Source organism: Miscanthus floridulus, chromosome 11 (assembly GCF_019320115.1).
Source record: "Miscanthus floridulus cultivar M001 chromosome 11, ASM1932011v1, whole genome shotgun sequence".
NCBI classification, from domain to species: Eukaryota; Viridiplantae; Streptophyta; class Magnoliopsida; order Poales; family Poaceae; genus Miscanthus; species Miscanthus floridulus.
The window spans coordinates 13,765,388-13,776,979 of record NC_089590.1 but is presented as its reverse complement, the minus strand read 5'-3'; the positions used below and the strand labels follow the sequence as shown (position 1 = coordinate 13,776,979).

Below are 11,592 nucleotides of genomic sequence, written 5' to 3'. Positions count from 1 at the left end.
TTTTTCTCAATCTGCTGTAGGAGCACTCCCCTATAATCTCAAATCATGTTTTCTCAATCCCCTATAGGAGATTTTTAAGGGAACGAGATACTCAATCTGGTAGAGATACTCTAAGGTGCAACGGTTTTTGTGTCATTTATTTTGTTTGTGTCATAAACTCATTGAAATCGTACGGCCTCTTTTTCTATCAGAACTGCAAAAGTGAAATAAATGTGTCTTATTCTTGATATAAGATAATTTCATTTTGTTGTTTTGAAAGCCCGAATTTCATATTCTATAATGATGTTTATAACATCAAGTACATCCTCCATCGGGCTAGACTTGCCAATCACACCATCATCTCATATTCATGAAGCGGTTACAGAGGTTGATGTTCTTCTTTCTTCCGGAGAAATATTTCGTTATAAAAGAACCTATACATACAGTGTAGCGATAGCTAGCTAGGTAGGTTTGTGAAAACCATGATGTGTTGTTGGTATTAGTAAAAGCTCAAGAACAGCAGCTTTAACATCTACAAACTTGAGGGAATCGTGGTGATATATATGCTACTGAGTACTGACACTACCATCCAAGTAACAAACAATAAAGCTAATGCTACGCTGGAGGCAAGATTGTACCTGATTGCCCATGAACAATGGGATTAGATTGTCTCAACGGCTAGATATATTGCCTTTTTCTTTCTAGCTGGTGGTAGACATGTCGAATTAGTGGATGCCTGGAACCACCTGAAGCAAGTTATAAAATTGTAGGATTCCAGCAAGTTGGATTCATTTTTCTAATTCATGATCATCAGACAGCGTCTTTCTTCAGGTGGTATTTTTCCTCAAAAGAAATAATTCTTTTGAACTTAAAGTAGCAAAAAAAAAAAAAATCATGGTGTTTTATTTTTGTTAGCGAAATTTAGAAGTAATCATGGTAATACTTTTGTCTACTTCTGGGCTTGCGTGTACGAACATCCTTTTTTCTCGGTAAAACTGACAAGGTTATCAAAGTTGTTCAAAAGTAATTGCAGCCTGAACTTGTCGTGAATGTAAATCATGTAAAAAAAGTTCTAAAAATACGTGATGGTCAAGTGATGTATGCAGCAAAGGGTCATATTGACTATATAGAGATATTATGGAACGACATGCAGTTCAGTATGATGAATATGTAATGGCAAGCTAATATTGAAATCTTTATATATTCTTTTTCTTATTAGTGCTCATGATATATCATTTAATTTAGTTCTGCACATTTTCTACCTGGATCAGTAATGAAAAATATTATTTCTGGGATCTAAGTTTTACACGCATAGGCTCGGCATATATCAGGTACAACTGGTGAGTAGTGTCGAAGTGTGTTTTAGTGTTCAGGATGTGATTAACAGATGAAATATTGTAAAAGAAAGCCTATGTGTGGTGGTAGAGGATGGATAAAAATCCATTTTCTAAAAAAAAGAAACCAAGAAAGTTTTTTTAGAACATGTGATCGGCATGCATTAGTTAATTCAATAGAAGCATTGTTTTAAGTGTCCAATAACTAAAATGTTGATAAGAAATTGGTAGAATCTTGGACACATAGTCTATTACTTGGTTTTGTTTACAAATCATGATAACTTATTTCATGCATTAGCGCTACAACCATTAATACTTGATCTTTTCTTATACGAGAAATCACCAATAAAATACTGAAGCTGTATTCTTGCCCATTTTTTATTCAAAACCCAAAATATTAACTTGGAAATTGTCCTCAAATGATATAAATTTGATAATGCAAAATTTTATCATTGGATACATGTTCTAACAGACCCTCCATGCGTTATATGTTGAAATATAACAGGGGAATAGTAAGCAATATACATATGTATAATCATATATATGAATGACAAGTATTACCCTAAAGTTCTAGACATCCAAAGTGTGTGTTGGGTGCGCGTGCCATCAAGTAATTTTCGTGTTATTGGTGACATAATTATATCTTCTATCTTATTTGAGTGTTGGATATATCAAAATATTCTACGCGTGCATTGTGATTCTTCTTCACAAAGAGAAGTGCGCGTGCGGAAAACCCACTACCCTATATGGGAGATTGATACTCTTTTTATGTCAACCAATATCTCTCCATTCAAATCTCTAATTGTAGGACGACATCCCAAACTTGATTCCATACAAATAGGAGCTAATAAACCGTCAATTATTATCAGGACATAGTGGGTAAAGATTGGAATCATTTAGGTCCAATTTCTAACCAATTCATGTTTACATAAAATTATTGAACTAACATTAAACCGTCATTGTCCAACTAAATAGTAAACCCTACCATATCTCTAGCTGCCTAGGTAGCATTAGTCAGTAATCAAGCTATTAATGTAACTAACAAAAAATAAAAAATTCATAACTAAAACCAACACATTTTAAGAAATAATTTCCACCAATTAATATTCAACCCAAATCACAAAAACAGTATTATGTTAATCCTCTCTCTCTCTCTCTCCCCCATACATATATATCTTGATATAGACCTAGTTCTAGATCCGAAATGGATACCTATTTTAAAATGAACTAGTTCACCATATATATCATGACATTTGGGCAAGAAAATGGGAGAATATTGTTCACCTACTCAATCTACCCTTGTGCCTTAAAGATTTGATCTACTTTCATGTCTAATTGCACACCACCATGCCTTCAGAGTGGTTTGTAAGACCAGCTACCCCAAAAAATCGATTGTTAGGGTTGATCCATTAGCCGGGGCTTGTTAGAGAAGTGTCTCGAGACGTTGTTCTTGATCTAGCTACCCCTGAAAAAAATAGTACGTCTCGATCTGAAAATAGTTTCTATAATAGTGCACCATTTGTATGCTGTCCTTGCATAAGGAATAAATCTTGAAGTGATCGTAAAAAAACATATCAAAGCATACTGTTCAATATACTATAAAAAATAGTTATCACATTGGAAGCTGCTCCCTCTGATATATATGTTAATGCGTTTCTGAAAAGAAAATTATTGTTTAGCACTTGGTCTATCTTTCTAGATGGTGATTAGTCTTTCTTCTTGTCGTATATTTCTTGAAAATTAAAGAAATAATTCCTTTGAACCTAATGTAGCAAAAGATCATGGTGTTTTATTATTTGTGTTAGTGAAGTTTCATGGTCTACAGTTTTAGCAGCTAAAATTTAGAAGTAACCATGGTAACACTTTTGTCTACTTTTGGTGTTGCGTGTATGAACAGCCTTTTTTCCTCTGTAAAACTGACAAGGTTGTCTGAATACTAAAGAGTTCTGCTCAATATAATCCGCTTCTTCAATTTTAAGTTTCCCATACAGACAATAAAACTGCTCCAAAGTGATGACAACCTGAATTTTTCATGAATGTAAATCACGTAAAAAAAAACTGTTATAAGAATAGTTGATGCATGATCAAGCTATGTATGCAGCAGATGGCCATATATTGGCTGTAGACATTATGGAACGATATACAGTTCAGTGTGATGAATACATAATGGCATGCTAATGCTTAAATTGTCGTCTAATCTTATTTTTTTTCCTATTGCATGACTGTACAATAATTATTGGAGTTTGGTTGGCCACCGAATTTTCTTGGGTGCCCAAGATATATCCTTCAGCTCTGCACATGTTGTATCTGGAACAATAAAGGAAAATATTATTTTGCCGAATCTAATAAGTTTTAGGCATAGACATATATCAGCTAGAATGGGAGAGAGTTAGTGTTGAAATGTGTTTCAGTGTTGAGGATGTAATTAGCTGATGAAATCTTGTAAAAACATGGTTATGTGCGGTCGCAAGGCTAGCTGGAAACAATTCCATTTCCTCAAAAATTAAAAAAAAGGGAAACAAAGAAAGATTTTTGAGAACATGTGATTGTCATGCATTCAATAGAAGCGTTTTTTAAATGTCCATTCACTAGAAGGTTGATACGAAATCAGTACAATCTAGGACTCATGGTCTATTACGTGCCTTTTTGTTTTCAAATCATGATAACTTATAATTATTTCATTGATTAACTACGACCATCAATACTTCATCCTTTCTTATTATATGAGAAATATCCAATAAAATGCTTAAGTTGTATTCTTACCATTCTACTTTATAGGGTCTGCACCTAATTTTTTATTCAGAACCCATAATATTAACCTAGAAATTATCCTCGCATGATATATAAAGTTTGTAATGCGAAAAAATATCTTTGTACTAACGTTTTAACAGTCCCTCGATCTTGTGGTTATGAACTTTTTTATTCAGAAACTATATTATAGAAGGAATTATGTGGCGAAGTCTATTTTTTTGGTCCTCGTTAGATGAAACCATGCATTATATGATGAAATATAGGGGAGTATATGAATGACAAGTATTTCCATAAAGTTCTAGACATCGAAAGTGTGTGTTTGGTGCGCGTGCTGTCAAGTCGATATCATGTTACTGGCGACATAATTATATCATCTGTCTTATTTGTGTGTTGGACGTTTCAAAATATTCCATGGGTTCACTGCTATTCTTATCCACAAGTTGAAATGCGCATGCATAAAACCCACTACCCTAGTTGGGAGATTGATACTATTATTGTCGGGACAACGACAACCAATCTTCTCCTAAATTGTAGAGTTTAAAGAGATCTAAAACTTTTGTTGTTGATAAGTTTTTAATTCGAGATGGTTTACGAGTCCAAATATGCAATATAAGTTCTCAGATCAGATTTAACATGATTAACAATGTCGAATGGAGACAAAGTCAACATCGAAATTGTAGTACCCCCAACAATATCTCTACAACTTTGCAGTTAACAACTTTTTCATTTCAGATTGTTTAGAGTGTCAAATATACAATATAAGAATCCAAATGTGTGGTTAACAGAATAGCGTCAGCTATATAATCGCATGTGTCGCGTATCTTAGCTGGTATGTGCGCTCGAGGGAACGTGAACGTTGATGTCTCAAGTTTGAATCCTAGAAACCACATATTTTCTATCTCGGTATCACCTATCACTGCCGGGTGATGAGGGGTGGAGACCCGGTAGTGATGGTCTATTTTGTCGTAGTGGTCATGGTTTGGACACATTTCTTTTCGCATCACTTAGGCTTCTATAAGTTTTTTTTAGTTTAGATTAGGTTACGTAGCTCACTGCGGGGACCAAATATTGCTATTTATTCCAATATCTGTTTATTTTGGTGTCAACTGTCAAGAAGCATGCATGTCTAAGAATCCCAGTGTTTTGAATGAATTGAGCACTTGCTTTTCTGATTGCCATCTTGCCTAAGCTTTGGTCAGTAATTTACGTGGCTTCATGTCTATCTAAACCTCATAGCATATCACATAGGTTCGGCATTTGGTAAGGAGGGCCTTAGAAAATATATGAATATGAAGCCACTAGCCTTGCTAGCAGTGGCTACTACTTGTTGGTCACTCTGGCTTAGGAGGAATGACATATAATTTAAAAAAAAAGAATAAATTCTCTCCTTTGCAAGTTACCTTCATAGTTACGCATTGGCTACATATATGTGCTGTTCTCCAGAAGCATGTCTTATAGGATTTCCATGTGGAGGCTTTGCAGCATTTGGTATAGGTGCCCAATGTTATCATTTACCTGTTACATGGGTGGCTATGTAGCATATATTGATTAATTGTCAACAGAGGGATTACAGGTGTGTTTTGCTTAATTTTGTAGCTGTGTGTTTCTTGATAAGTTGAGGTCAGGAGGTCTATTTTCAAACCTTATTACCATGGGCCATGGCCGCGCCTTATTACCATGACAATAGAACTGCTTTATAAACATGTACAGATACAATGGCAGAATGGCCGGTGTAATGACTAATCTGGCATTCTTGTCTCGAGAATAAAGCTTGTGGTTTCAAATATCGAAAAGGGATGGAAGGTAGACTTCTTTTTTGGCATAAAGATAAGCGCGTTCAGCGCAATCAGCATATAGACACCCTTTTACTGCCCTCTGGTCGCTATGACATGCTACTGCTAATCATTTCGTTCCAGTCAGGCGTGCCTTGGAAAATGGGTGATATGTTCATTTATCTGTTATTGTGTCTACGTGGTTCATGTCAATCACAAATTACAGAGGCACTGCAAAGCCTGTAACAACCGACATGCTTTTTCAGTTAATGTCCGTTACACAAATATACAGTAAGTAATGCAGAAAGCCAATGAAGCTTTGAACGGAAGTTGTTCCATGGATTTCGTTGGTGAAAGTTAGGGCACGAGTTAGAACCTGACACACCGTAGTTATGCACTAGCAGCACTCGGATTGTTAATAACATAGTACGATACAAGCTTACACTGTACCGTATCATGAAGGGCAAAGATGAATTGCATTAACTAGTGCAAAAATAATTTTTAGAGACAGTTTCCATTTCTAATAGAGGCTGTCGACTTAGGAAATCATCTGTAACCTTGGCGGAAGGCACTGTAGCTACACAACCGATTTTGGAAATCAATTTTCAGGGACGGTTATGTTAAGTAAACCGCTCCTAGAAATGTATTCATTTATAGGGGCAGTTTCCTTCATTTCTAGGGGCAGTTTTCTTAAGAGAACTGTCCTCTGAAATATGATTTTTGGGACGGACGTCTTTACCGAACCGTCTCTAGAAGAGACAGAGTTTCAGGGACGGTTCTTCTCTTAAGTGAACCGCGTTTGAAATCTAATAATAGGGGCGGTGCTCTACAATTGGTGGCATAGTGGCGGTTTTTTAAATAGGCCTTTAAGATTGTTTTTTACTGTTAGCAAAATCATTTATGTACTAGTGATAAGGGTTCTCGTTACCGGTTGGTACCTTGAACCGTCATTGTGCAATATGAGGAGCCATCAGTCCTGGTTGCCCACCGCCGACACCAATTCTTGCAATAGTAGTGGTTTGGAACCACCGGTACTGGATGGTTCCGTAGTAGTGCAACATAATGCACCAAGACCTATTATCACCTAATGGCTCGCAGCTCCCCAACCCCAGTTGCATAATATCATGAGCGTCATATTCACCTGAACAGTTACTCTTGTATTAATATGTCTATATATAGCGTGCCCATGTGTATCTTCAGTTATCAACACAAGCCCTCGACTAATCAGATATCAGGGGTGAGTCCTTTTCTTTCTGTGAGCTCATCGGTTTTATTTTGTTCGGTAGGATTCAATATACAATTCCCTTTTATTGTGTTGGAAATTGAAGCCTAACACGTACACATCCATCTAACATATACGCATGCAGATGAAGCCTACAACCGTGGCACTGCTCATTTTGATGAACATGATGTGCACTATTGGAACAAAGGCCCAAGAAACCACCTTACTGGCAAATTCGTACGGAAGCAATGAAGGAACCAGTTTTACGACGGGCATAAATCCTGGAAGGATGCTGATGGCCCGCAACTTTGATAATAGAGATATATGCTGCAAAATGAGCTTTGCAAAGTAAGATATGATTGTCCTTAGAGATATATACTTGCATTCCCATGCATATGGAGGACGGATATCCCATATATAGACACGGTAAGTTGCATCAGCAGGTTCTTGAGTCCCTTGTATCATCATCTGGGTTTAGACCAATCTAAATAATCTCTGGGGTCGTGAAATGCCGTGTAATTGTACTGAGCATACGCTTAATATTAATCAATAAATTAAAAGATGTCCTGTGTGTGATAATTAGTCACTCGGACAAATCCATGGATGAAGTTCTTAGTGAAAGAACATTTGGCCATCTTTAATAGTATTTATTGCTCTTTGCCTCTACATCACCACGTTCTTTTTATATTCAAAATAATAAAAGGGGAGCGAACACTGTGAACTAAATGGGGCGACCCTAGGTTCGATTTGTATCAACAGGTTTCTCATCCTTTTGAACCTCTTCGTGTGAGGGTCAAACTGCTCGAAACCTATAACACCACACGTCCAAAATCTGCTTATATGGTCTAGCTCCGAACATTGAATGGGCCTGCATACGCATAACACATCTCTTATACTTATTTTGTCCTCACTTCGTGTAAAAGGGTTAGCTCAAACCGCTCGAAACCTATAACACCCCGCGTCCAAAGTCTGCTTATATGGCCTAGCTCCGCATGTTGAACGGATCTGCGTACGCGTAGCACGTCTCTTGTACTTTTGTTCTCACTTCGTGTAAAAGGGTTAACTCGAAAGTGTTGCATTTGGAGCAACAAGGATTATAAGCTGTCCCTCACCCTCCTAAACTTTCAAGGTGGCACTAAAGCCACCAACTACAGCTCCTCATGTACCACATGGGCCACACGGGCGAACAACAGAACTACTACAATCCTCTAATTGGGCTGGGTTGTTACATTCACCCCATAAAAGGGGGACGCCCTTGGTAGCTCACTATATACACAGTAGATGCTCAGAACACGCCTTGGTACACGCCTCCACGAGCACATGCAACAAGGGTTTATGCTTTGATACCATCTGTAACACACAAGGTCCAAAATCTACTTATATGGCCTAGCTCCACATGTGGAATGGGCCTGCATACCTCTGTTACACCTTCATCCTCGTTTCATATAAAAGTGTTAGCCCAGAGATGCTATGTTTGGAGCGAAAAGGATTATAAGCTAGCCCTCACCCTCCTAAACTTCTAAGGTGGTACTAAAGCCACAAACTATAGCTCTTCATGTGCCACATGTGCCACATGGGACAACAATACAACTACTATAGACTTCTAATGGGCTGACGTGTTATAGAACCGTGGTCTAAATTTAGGAGCGGGTCGGAGATCCGAAGGGGTCGATCCGCCACCCTTGCAGGCATAGTTCTGGAAATAGAGGGAAATGACGTACCCTCAAAGGAACTTGCATGTACAGAAAGGAGAATAACATCGATGAGTTTTCTATTCAGTTTATCCCTCATTAACGAAGTCCCATGTTTCTTTTTCAAAAGAGAGAGTAATCACTAATCACTTACAGTTTCATGATATACAATTTGGTTTAGCACATTTACAGTTACTTTTAGGCTATGATTTACTAGTTCCTCCATTTTTGTGTTTAGATGTATGTGTGCCCTACCATATCATGCGAACGAAAAGAACTAAAGCCGGTCGTCTGATGGTAAAAATACATCGGGACATCCAATTTAGTTTATAATAAAACTAGACCATCAACCCATGCGAGGGCATGGGCGAGAATCTTTAAAGACAGAAGTATTAGTTATTGTTTAGTATCTTTGGCTAATGAAAACTAATTATATTAATTGTACATTACTTTCTTTTCGTTTATTATCTGACACAGTAGGCATAATGGATACTCTCACTACTACAGAATGTTACTGTAGGGGCGGCTCTAGAGCCTCTGTAGGGGCGGCTACACCAGCCACCCTTCCTAGGGTGTTCCTACAGAGGGTGCCTCTGTAGGGGCGGTTTCCTGACCGCCCCTGCAGTGCCCTCTGTAGGAGCGGCTGGTGTTTTCAGCCGCCCCTACAGTGCCCTCTGTAGGGGTGGCTGGTAATATCAGCCGCCCCTGTAGTGTACTTCTGTAAGGGCGGCTGTATCACCAGCCGCCCCTGCTGTGTGTATTTGTAAGGGCGGTTCAATCAAGAACCGCCCCTACAGTGGATTTTCCAGAAAAAAATAAATAATTCAAATTCAAATCTGACCATATATATATATACAATTCAAATTCGAATCTGACCGCCACAAATATACATATATACATCCACAAACACAAGACCATTATTTAGAACATCATCACAAGTCATAATTCACAAAAGTCCATCATGCAAAACAAAGTCCAAACCGTTCCAAAGTCTGATCCAAACCATACCACAAGTCCACATTGTCATCAACGACCTAGGGCTAGCCTATCAGTCTCCCGAAGATGTTGGTATAGAGGATTACTACCTAAGTCGGAAAGAAGATGATGGTAAGTGCCTTTATAGTACACAATCTGGTCCATTATAAAGTTGCAAAGGTCGCCGACCATCTCTAAGAGCTCGTCATCCTTGTATGGGTTCCTTCTCGTGTCTTTATCTTTCTCCAACTACAAGAGAACAAGTTTAGGTTTACTATATCACAATATATGCGAACTTTTCATACTACGAGCGAAGAGGTTCAAACTTACCAGATTGGGGTTTCTGTTGTAGCCACCGATGGTACTCATCATAATACATGTGTAGTATCCACAATGTAGACTCCCAGGCTTCTGCTTGGGGCACTGTGTGTTTTGCATATGGAGATGTTAAGTAATGCTATTGACAGACACGTAATATATGGAGTACCAAAGTAAATGACACTTACCGCACATAGAGTTTTGACATACAACTTTTCCTTCCTATTTGGATGATGCCTCCCCTTATGTTCCTGGACATAGTGCCTGAATGCTCCGTTCCAATGGTTTTACCAAATACAACTTGTTAGTATCCCACATTGAACCTTACAAGTATGTATACAAACATAGTAGCTAAAATAAGGATTGTCAATATGTATACGTCTTGACAATCGCTATGAAGTCTTTGTATGTCTCGACTGGGAAATCCGCTGAATCAAAGACCCATGCCATGCTATGTGAGAGCCATACGCCTATGCAAATCCAGTGATCGCTGCATGAATTTAGTCATAGAAGGAACACATAAGCTCTTTTGCATCAAACAAAGTATATTGAACAAAGCTAAGTATACAATCGAACTTACTTGAAGTGGTATGGTATCCATATATTATCGTGTTGTTGGAGATTTTTAAAACATAGGGCAATGTATGCCGCAACCTTGAGGGACTCTTCCAATATTTTCTTGTTCCTGATGTCCTCTTTCTCCTTAAGTGTCTTTCCAGCTCCTAGTTCTTTGCAATCTAGTTTCCAATCTTTAGGGTAATTAAAATTTGTTGATGCTATAGGTGAAGGGTCTATATACCCGTGTTTCAGAGCTAGCCTCTTTTTCACAAAGTCCGCTTGCATTCTACAAATCACGACGCGGGTTAGTTACAACAAAATTAAAAGATTACAATCGTATCATATCGAGGGGCAAGGACTTACAGGCACCATATGCGAATTAGATTCATTTCCATTCGTCCGAGGTGGAAGCATGCCTGGATATCCCTAAACTCAACGGCAATTTGCCCACCTGGGGCTCCAAATGTGCCGGCTGGGATCCATGCTTGTAAGATTTCTAGTTCTGTTATCTGAGCACGCAAGTACGATTTCCTCCCAAACTCTTGTATGTTGTTGGTCCAAATAAATCCATGTGAAGGAGTTCTAGCACTCTTGTGGTTGACATGAAAGCTTTGGTTGGATGAGTATTTGCAACTTGCTTGCTGGCTTGACATGCACTACAAAGCTTGTCCTTCTCAAACTTCACATCCTTCAACCCTCTCACCAAATCATTCTTCATTAGCTTCTTGAGTGAGCTCATACCAACATGAGCTAGTCTTCTATGCCATAGCCACCCAAGTGTTGTTTTGGTGAATAGGCAAGTCTTCAAGTTAGCATCTTCGGAGGTAAAGTCCACTAGATATAGGTTGTTGTATCTAAATCCTTTGAATATCACTTGATCATCATCCTTCTTAGATACAACAACTTTCTTCTCGGTAAACAAGCATTGGAAGCCAAGATCACACAATTGTCCAATGGATAGCAAGTTGAAGCTCAATGAAGCAACATATAGC

At 38.2% G+C, this 11,592-nt stretch overlaps 2 long non-coding RNA genes across 2 annotated transcripts; one reads left to right on the top strand and one right to left on the bottom strand.

The window, feature by feature from the left end:
• The first annotated feature begins 6,939 nt into the window (after positions 1–6,939).
• LOC136491261 (uncharacterized) lies at positions 6,940–7,656 on the top strand. The gene is made up of 2 exons (XR_010767993.1): positions 6,940–7,073; positions 7,204–7,656. It is a non-coding gene; the product is annotated as an uncharacterized lncRNA (long non-coding RNA).
• A 1,980-nt stretch (positions 7,657–9,636) lies between these two features.
• Positions 9,637–10,309, bottom strand: LOC136492901 (uncharacterized). The gene is made up of 3 exons (XR_010768230.1): positions 10,231–10,309; positions 10,055–10,147; positions 9,637–9,973 (listed from the first exon to the last, which is right to left on the bottom strand). It is a non-coding gene; the product is annotated as an uncharacterized lncRNA (long non-coding RNA).
• Between the last annotated feature and the right edge of the window lie 1,283 nt (positions 10,310–11,592).